Genomic DNA, 10,006 nt, shown 5'->3' on the forward strand with positions numbered 1-10,006 from the left:
CCCCTTGGCCCTAGTGAGGTCACATTTGGAGTGCTGTCTCCACAGCACTGGTCTCCACAGTTCAAGAAAAACAAGTTGCTACTGGAGTGGGTCCAGTGGAAGACCACAAAGATGACTAGGGATCTGGAGAGTCTCCATTATGAGGAGAGACTGCAGGAGCTTGGCCCGTTTAGTCTGGAGAAGACTGAGAAGAGATGTCATCTGTGCATATAAATATCTCGAAGGTGGGTGTCAAGATGATGGTGCCATACTCTTTTCAGTGGTGCCTAGTGACAGGATAAGGAACAATAGCCACAAACTAAAACAAAAGTAGTTCCACCTCAACATGAGGAATAATTTCTTTACACTGAGGGGGGCAGAGGACTGGAACAGGCTGCTGAGGGAGATTGTGGAGTCTCCTTCTCTAGAGACATTCAAAACTCACCTTGGACATGTTCCTGTGTAACCTGTGCTAGCTGATCCTGCATCTCTAGAGGTGCCTTCCAACCCTAAATATTCTGTGATTCTGTGATTCAGTAAAATCTTTACTGTGGCACAACATTGGAAATATTATATGGGGAAAAAGGCCAGAGATTAATAGTGGAACTATAAGGTGAATAAACAGCTTGCAAATAAAAAAATACTAAAAAGTAGCAGACTGGCTACCAACAGATCAAAACTGAGCCGAGATCACTGTTATTTAATAATTTCGTTAGTGATCTTGGCAAGGATATTAGAAACATAATAATGAAATTTGCCAAAGACACTATGCTGGAAACATCATCAAGCAATGTTTAGGAACAACGTAGAAAGAACTTGATGATCTTGAGAATAATGGTAATAGAAATAAAATTAAATATGTGTATTACAGATGTAAAGTCACACAGTTTGCGATTGAATAAACAAATGTTTTTGTCAGCAGAATTGTCAGCTGAAAATTGAGAAGGAAGATGACAAGAGTTTGAACGTAGGATGTCTATGAACTGCCAGCATTTTCTATCTGTGAAAAAGAAGTGAAAGCGTAAGGCACATTAGAGGATACATTTTTCAGTATAATTAAGGAAGTATTCTATTAAATATATTTATCAGAGCACAGTATTGGTCAATCAGGTTTGAGAAAAAAGAAGTCAAAGAGAATCAAGCAGAAAAAAGAGATAATTTAACCATGTAGAGAACTTAAGTAGAAGACTAGAAATACACAGGCTTTTGACAACTCTCTGCAATGAATTCCAATCAAACCAGGTGCATTAAATAAGCTTCAGTTGAAAGAGCTTTTATAGAATGCATTCTGTCAACACCTCAAAATTTTTCACTGAGGAAAACACCTTTTTCATTTACTTAATTTTGCTTTATATTTACTATGAAAAGAAAGCTGGAGAGGTATGTCAACAAGATATGTAATGCTTTTATGAGCAGTGCCATAAAGAAGGTCTGTAGGGGAAACCGTTGTCTCAAGTAAGTTTATAGTGCTAAAATTATTCCTTTGCTAAAATTATTCAAAATGCTAAGCAATGCATTATTAACTGTATTCTGCTGGGTGCTACATAAAAATGTTCTTCTAGTAGAAATAATGTTACCCACAACACACCAGTCCATAAATTTTGACCAGCTTTGTGAATGGTTATATGATTTGGGAAACATGAATCCATGTTGCAGTGAGTGAGTAATTTTTTTCTTTTTATGGGTTTGCTAAAAAGTTACTGCATGAAAAATAAAGGTGGAAATAAATTGAGTTTTGATGGCTTGATCTGATGGCATCATCAAGACACCCAAAAAAGCTGTGGGAGGAGAACAAGACCAGATTTCAGGATTTTCCGAAATCTTCCAAACGTTAGAAAAAGTGAGGAAATCTCAGTGTAGGTTTTATTGGAATACCAAATACATTCAAGTTATTTGTGTGATAGTTTCCTGGTTGAAAGTATGGAGCATGTCTAGCTCCTTTAGGTGCTGTTTTTTCTCCTTAGATCCTTAAAACAGAGGAAAAACTGTTGAGAGAATGAGGTATCCTTCTGGAAAATTTATTTCCTATTTGTTCTGATCCTGTCAAAATAGCTTTTTCTATCACCTTCCAGAATCAGGACCCTTGATTTATTCTTCTAGTCTAAACAGAACAGATATGTCTAAGAGGCCCTAGCCTGAAAGATAGTATTGGACAAAGCATTCAACCTAAAGCTAAATGTATTCATTATATTCATTATATTATATTATAATATTGAAGGAAATAGTCTGGGATTGGGAAAAAAAAAAAGTATGATAGACTTGCCTTGCCTTATAGATGTTCCCAAGTAGCAAACCAAACCAAAAAAAAAAAAAAAGAGCCAGGAAGAGGAAGACTGTGCACACGATTCTATTGATTTATTGATTTAACCCTTTGCTTCATGTGTTCTCTATCTCTTGAGTTAAATAACAGACATAGATTTGTTTTGAAAATACTGATACAAATTTTTTAATATATAATCCTAGCAGCAGAGAAGAACAGTACTTTAACCAATAAATATCAGGTAATTTGGGGGTAGATCAGTGTAAGGTAAGATCTGGGACTAGGAATTTCCTATTTGGGAGACTTCTAATAATGAGCTTGAGTTGTTGGAGGAGTGGAGGAAAAGAGGAGCAGGAATAAGCACGTTATTTTTTCTTTTAACAATCAGTCTTACTCTCCAAGATGAAACCACCTCCAGTCATTATGATCCTGTACCTATATATAATAACATAAGTATTTTAAACATGTTCTCATTGAAAGTACAGGGTTCATCTCTGAAATAGTCAGGATAGTCTCTTTATATGTAGTGATACTCCTACCTGAAAGCGGAGATATAAATTGTATTAATCCAATCTTAAAACCAGTTATTTTTTACTCAACTAGAAAAAGACTATAGAGTGATGGACACCAACATAAATATTTATATTTAGTCATATCAGTCCCACTGCTGTGGACCTTTCTGTTCAGACATTGAAAATTTCAATTCAAACCTTTATTCAATCATATTTCTCAGTTAATACTGTGAAGAGTTATGCTCTTAATTCTAAAAATCCCTGCCTCAACTCTTTGTATAAAACAGTGTGACATTTTATTTAGTAATTCCAGTGTGACAATTAGAAAAGAATAACTAGTAATATTTTTAATGTCTGTCAATACTGGAATGGAGTTAACAATGCAGTGGTTATAACCTTGGAAGAAGCATATGCATGCTGTTCCACTTAACATACTCGTATGAATATAAATAGAAATAGTAACAAAGCTTACATATTTTTATGATTCACTCATGGCTAGGCTTCACGACTGAAGATTTGGGAAGGGCTCTACCCACGTTTGTTACAAGCGCATTGGTGGCTAAAAAGGCCAATACAAGATAGCACATCCGGTTGCAAAAGGCACAGCAGAAAGACTCCTTAGGTGGTATATTCTGCAAGGCACAATTCTTTCTGCTTTGTCTTTTCTCCTCAAGAGTGACCCTGTGTGCTTTCCCAAAAGCATCAGCAGTGTTATAGATGGTGTGCCTCCAGGTGTCCCAGTTGGAGGCCAGAGTAGACCAGTGATGTTGATCAATATGGCCAAGGCTGAGATGTTGTTTCAGGGAGTCCTTGTATCTTCTCTTTGAGGCTCCTCTCTTGCAGCAACCAGTGGCAAGTTCACCATAAAGCAAGATCTTAGGGAGGTGGTGGTCCTTCATCCTGGAGACGTGCCCTGCCCAGCGCAGCTGTGTTCTCAGTAAAATGGCCTCAGTACTTGTGACTGCTGCTTGTTCTAGAACAGACGTATTAGTCACATAATCTGACCAGTGGATGTTTAGGATTGTACAGAGGCAGCGTTGATGTTGATGTTTAATGTATTTAAAACACTACAGAAACTTCAAAAATATTTTTATGCATTCTTCCTTTTTCAGTTCTTTCAATACGATACACACTTGCTTTTCTTGTAGTAGCACTTAGTTAAAACAACTCATAGTATTGGTTTTTATCCTTTTGCTTGTTCATCTGAAACACTGCTGGTGCCAGTATTGCTTCAAGCTCTTTAAAAGTAATGGTTATGGGCCAGAAGAGCAAAGACAAGGACAAAACACCATTGCTTCAGGGCTCTATTCACTTCTCTTTAATCAGGCAGAGCTGCCATTGAAATTAGTGACAGCTTTGCTTGAATAAGAAGATCTGGATAGGGATTTCAGCACTTTGAGTGTATAACAACAATCTGCCCTACATGGCAGGAAAGGACTAGCAAAGGAAGAACAAATAGTTTCTCTCAGTTAAAAAATACTCTTTATTATCCCTTTTCTGTGGAATCGAAATAAAACTATATAAATTTTTTTGTAGAACATGTTCTTTTCTCTCTTACTCCTCTGTAAACATATAAACATCTCATATAGTTGCCCATACACTGCAACTCAGCCAAAATCCCTCATCCCTACCCCTGTACATCTCTGTACACACATTGTCACATTGGTTTCTGTACAGGTGCAGTTTTTTTCCTATCTAAGAAAAATTCCTATCATGACCAAAAGAGAACCTAAGTGCACTAACAACATGACCTAATGTAACCTAAGTACTCTTATATTTTGAAGTCTGAGGGTATTCCCCAGCAGACTGCTTTGAGAGCCACTGAGTCATGATATTTGAGTTACTTCTTTAGAACACTCTTAACTAGTACCATGGGAATAAAATACCAATGATTTATTGTCAGAAAATAAATAGCAGCCTGGTACTCTGCTGTCTTTAATATACACACTGTTAGTATCTTTTTATTTATTCAGACATAACGGGTTTTGGCAAAAAATACAGCAACTGTAAAACACCGAGAAAGAGTCTCAAGGGTGAATTTCTATGCTGCTAAATATATTGTCCTCATTTACTGACACAGAGTCACTTGGCACTTGCTGGTCCAACAGAATTATAGATTATGCAATTCTTAATCAGCTGTGTAATGCTCAAGCCTTCCTCACCCAATTGTACCAGTTCAATTTAGGTCATTAAAACTGCCACAAGGCAGCTTTCCTCCTCTGGCATTGACTGTCTGGAAAGGCATGATTTTCTAGCAGTACAAGTCAGCAGTCACCTGCTGAGAGAGATGGTGTGGCTTTTAAAAGCTGGTTCAGCACAAGAAGAAAAAGAGAGCTGACACTAACTATAATTGTCAGAAATTCAAGTACTGTGCTTTGAAACATTTGAGAAAAAAACTGGAAAGGAGAAGAAAAAAATAGAAGAATGAGAAAAATGGGAAAAAATAAGTCTAACAGAGAAAACAAAAGGAAAAAAATAAAAAGAAAACAAATTAAAAAGAAAGTTCCTTAACTCCTGATATGAACTTATTGAAAAATAAAACATCAAAAAACATAAGTCTGTTCATACTTTAAAGAGAGTTACAAAGCTTAAAGCAATGGGCAATACTTCTCAAATAAAACAGATGGTTTTGGTTTAACAGTGTATGGAATTGATCTCTGTTCATTAAAATCATATGAATTTCTCTGCTGATCTCAGTCTTTATCAATCGCAGCCTCCAGCAAGCACAGAAGCACAGAACCAGAACAGTTTGACCAAAAAAAAAAAAAGTCAGAAATACAGAAAAATAGATCAGTAAATGTATGCAAATATTGATTATTTATGTATACATATACATGAATTTTCCAACAATGCATCTGCCCTATTCACTTGCGTTTTCACAGGTAATATACTCTCTTGTTTAACCAATGTATGGTGGCAAAAAGTAATTTAATGCTGTACAGATAGAAGCTATTTTACAAAAAACCCTACACACAATAGGCTAGTGTTGTGCTTGAATGTACATCTACAAAAACAAAGGGCATGATAGCATCCATGAGCACTGGGCATGAATTCAAGCTGACATTTATTTGCCTAGGCAAGCTAAAAATATTGGTAAATATGAACAGCTTATTTGGGAGGAAAAGAAAAGGGAAGAAGTGGTTACCATGGAGGTTGGTGTGGGGAGAAGAAGGGAGATTTATGTTTGAAAATTCAACCTCTGAAATTAAAATAAAAATCCTACATATTGATGTAGTGGATGAGTTCATAATTGAATATATAAATATTAACTTATTCAATACTCTGACTTTAGCACAAGGGCTTTCAGAAGAAGCATGGTACAGGTATAGAGTAAAATATCTGAGAAGAAACCAATGCGTTTACAAGTGTTTTATTGTAAGCTTACATTTGAAGTTGGGAGTTCCCTGGTGGTCTAGTGGTTAGGATGTGGTGCTCTCACTACTGCGGCTGGGTTCGATTCCTGGTCAGGGAACTCCTCCGGGCAGATGGAGCTCGTCAGCCCTGTAAGGCCATCCATCTAAGAGAAAGTCACTCTAAACAAACCTACGTCCTGAGGACCTCGCTGCCACCGTCCGAGCTCGCTGGGCCCCGGCAGATGAACCTCAGGATTAAAGGGTGGGCTCAGTTCAGCGCACACTGTGTCTCACCTAAAAAATCCACTGCGCAGGCTCGAAGGGTAATGACCTTTCCCAAATCTTTGTTCGCAAAGGCTGGCCATGGTGACATTTGAAGTTGGAAATATAGTGAAAGAGTTACAGCTTAAGGAAGAAAGGCACCAAAGACAAATTGGTGATGATATTATTTCTGCTGGCAAGAGAAAGATGACAATATGAAGAATTTTCCAGTTTTCCACACTTCAAAATGTGCCATATTCTCAGTATTCTTATATGATTTTCTTTTTCTCCCATTCTGGATAATTTGGAGTTTTGGTTTGGATGAGAAAAGAGAAGCAGTTCTGGCGCCGAGATGCAATTTATCTCTTTCAAATGGTGAAAGTTCCTGCCTCCCTTGACCTATTTTCAAGCTGTGTTTCACACTGGGCACACATCTTGTTCTAGCAAAGAACTTCAGAGGATGGGGGCTTGTTACATCAAAATGTTTATTTTCCAGAGTCAAGTTTCATTATCCAAAGGGAGACTCTGACTAGAACAGTCATACTGTGTCAGAACAAAGACACTTCTTGACCCTGTTTTATGCACTGGCTTATACAAATGGTCACACTAGGAATGGTCTATTTGGTGCCACACTTTGGTTTTCCTATATTTGTCACCTTCACCACTTATAGGTTGCAGTATAATCAAGGAGAAATTTGGAGCAAAAGGAATTTGCTGGGATTCTAAAGAGCAGTAAATTTACATTATTCAGGAGGTAAAAATATTTAACTAGATGTTGTGGTTTAATCCAGTAGGAAGCTAAGCACCAGAGCTGCTCATTCGCTCTCCCACAGAGCAATGGGGAAGAGAACTGGAAGGGTAAAAGTGAGAACACTCATGGGTTGAAATAAAGACAGTTTAGTAGGGAAGGTAAATGCTGTATGCCCAAGCAAAGCAAAATAAGGAACTCATTCACCACTTCCCATGGGCAGGCAGGTGTTCAGCCATCTCTTTTAAAGCAGGGCTCCATCACATGCAACTGCAATTGGTAAGACAAATGCCATCACTCCAAGTGTTCCCCTCTTCCCTTGTAAGCATGACTCCATATAGTGTGGGATATCCTTTTGGTCAGTTGGGTTCAGCTGTCCCGTCTGTGTCCATTCCAACTTCTTGTGTACCCCTGGTCTGCTCGCTGGCAAGGCAGTATGACAAGCAGAAAATACTTTGTCACTGGGTAAAACGTTATTGTGTTATCAACACTGCTTTGGTCACAAATCAAAGACATAGCACTCTGCATACCACTATGAAGAAACTTAACTCTTTCCCAGCGAAAACCAGTAGAGTGGACTACAGTTTCAGCCAAGTGCCTTTGTAGGAGAGTACAAAAAAGAGTTGTTTAGTAGTTTTTTTCAGAAATCAATAAATAGTACTGAGTTTCTGAAGTTTGAGGTATAAAGTAACTAATTCTAACAGATCTTGACTGAAAAATAAAAGTTTTTTTAAAATAAATAAATAAAAGACCTCTGAGACTGTATAGGAATTCTTAAAACCAAACAACAATAAATCCAACCCACTAAAAATACCTCAATATGTTAGAGAAAATTTAATGTTGACCTAAAAAAAAAGTAAAAAAATTACATGCCTTTAAAAAACTAACCTGTTCCATACTTCATGAAGAAAATCAGAACCCTATCCTAGATAAACCAGGTGGCCTACTGAGCTGAACAATTTGTGACTCTCTCTTGCACCTTATTTCAGCACTGGATGAAACAGTCAGCCATGAAAACAGTCTAAGAAAGTGCCAGATGGATGTAGCACCAGCTTCTGAACTTGAGCTTGGATGTTCTGAAAACTGGCCTATTTCCTATTCTGATTATAATGGATGGATATAGACCACACAGTAAATGACATTTCTAGAAGCTTATTGAAATTTTCTCTTAGCCTTTGAAAGCAAGATAGGAGACTTTGCATTGAAGAAGCAATTGTGATGATAACTTATGGAATATATAATCTATTTGGGGACTATAGACAGTTTTTTGGGGACTGTAAGGTGTGACGCCCTACATAATACATGGAACTGGAGCAAGGCAGGTTTCGCCACAAACTCATTGTAAGCCATACAGTTCTGAATGATTATATGTAAGAGTATTAAAATAAAAAGCAACCAGCAAGCCAAGAGAATCAATCATGTCTGCAGTACTGACAAAAAGAAAAAGTGACAGAGCTCCTTGGTAAATTTTCTGGTAAAGTATGTTTGGAAATCATTAGGTAGGAATTGTTTGCTCTTTGTTCATGCTTTATCCAAGACATGAAAACCTCTGATGCAATAATGATCTTTCACAAAAAAAGTGCAACAAAGAAGTGCTCAGCTCAAACAACTTCTTTTACTAACATAAAAATGGCAGTGATGCAAAATAAGTTAATCACTTTGACCATGAGGAACAACTGTTTTGTTTTAATTACTCAAAAAAAGTTAAACTTTCTAAAGTTCAAAGCAGACATACAAGTTTATATGTGCAATATATAACCATAAAACTTGCTGACAGTTGAATGTGCTCATTATGACTTGTAAGTCAGCAGCACTACTTTCAGAAACAGAAAACTGTGTTAATATGCAGACTTCAGCTGAAAAAAATAAATGAAATAAATCAAATATTTAGCTTGATACATTTAGACATTTTTCTATCTAGGCAATGTACTTTCAGATCACAACTTCTTTGTATTTATTAGTTATTCCAGTATATTCCCCAAATACTTTATGAAATTCTATATTATATAAAATACAAATAAAGAATCAGAAACCATAGGCATATCTGGTTCATGGCTACTCTACACATCTGAAATCTTTTATCAAGAAAGTTGCCCCAACTGATTAATTCAAAAAGAGGTTAATGGGGAAACCAGCATCAATAAGCCAGGAAAATCCCTTTTACACTTTTCTAGAATGATCAACACCTCTGAATAATGTAATTCTTTGTGGATAAAGACTGTCAGCCTACTGATATTAAAGACTAGGCTAACAGAGGAAAATATCCACAAAACAACCAATGAATTAGAAACGGATTAAATTAATATCTAGGCACATAGAGATAATCCAGTGAAATAGATTTAATGCTTTGTATTTAAATTATCCTACTGAAAATAATATAATTTAAAATAATATTAGAGACATGGCAGCTGGGAAGGTAACAAAGTTAGAATCCTATCTGTGCAATTTACTTGCATTTACAAAGCTCTCAGTCTGCACTTTACTTATAATTGGTCACTCACATTTGCTGTCTAGGACATGTTCGTTCCATGTGCTTCCTGTAAAATTATCTACTGATAAGTCAAGCATTCAGAAGCTTAATGCTGTGACAGCCAGGCTTGTAATTTCAGTTTTGCATAAGGCATTGTGGACTTCTCTGTTCAGACATTTCTTACTTTTGAGGAGATCAAAATTCAAAGCAAAGGGAAGTAATTTAAAATTGTAGATAAAAACACATGAGTAAATTTAACCTTGTGCAAAATACCCTGAAGCATCAAGGAACAGCAGATTGCCCCATCATGATACACAGTTTGAAGCAGGGTTCTTTTCAAGTTATTTCATTGGGATGAAAAAAATAAGCAGTGCTGAGCATTCGAGGTGGTCTCAGCATGGAAGTTCAAGATTGCTGCATGAA

At 36.7% G+C, this 10,006-nt stretch overlaps 1 long non-coding RNA gene across 2 annotated transcripts; it reads right to left on the bottom strand.

Annotated features, from left to right (window-relative positions):
- Positions 1–3,280: 3,280 nt before the first annotated feature.
- On the bottom strand, positions 3,281–7,334 carry LOC127466637 (uncharacterized). 2 transcript variants are annotated; one of them, XR_007902807.1, is made up of 3 exons: positions 6,399–7,334; positions 6,137–6,252; positions 3,281–3,724 (listed from the first exon to the last, which is right to left on the bottom strand). It is a non-coding gene; the product is annotated as an uncharacterized LOC127466637 (long non-coding RNA). The 2 variants fall into 2 exon arrangements; XR_007902806.1 differs by having other exon boundaries at positions 6,137–6,268.
- Between the last annotated feature and the right edge of the window lie 2,672 nt (positions 7,335–10,006).

This window comes from Manacus candei, unplaced genomic scaffold, assembly GCF_025592945.1.
Source record: "Manacus candei isolate 608988 ecotype Guabito, Panama unplaced genomic scaffold, ASM2559294v1 h1tg000011l, whole genome shotgun sequence".
Classification (NCBI taxonomy): domain Eukaryota; kingdom Metazoa; phylum Chordata; class Aves; order Passeriformes; family Pipridae; genus Manacus; species Manacus candei.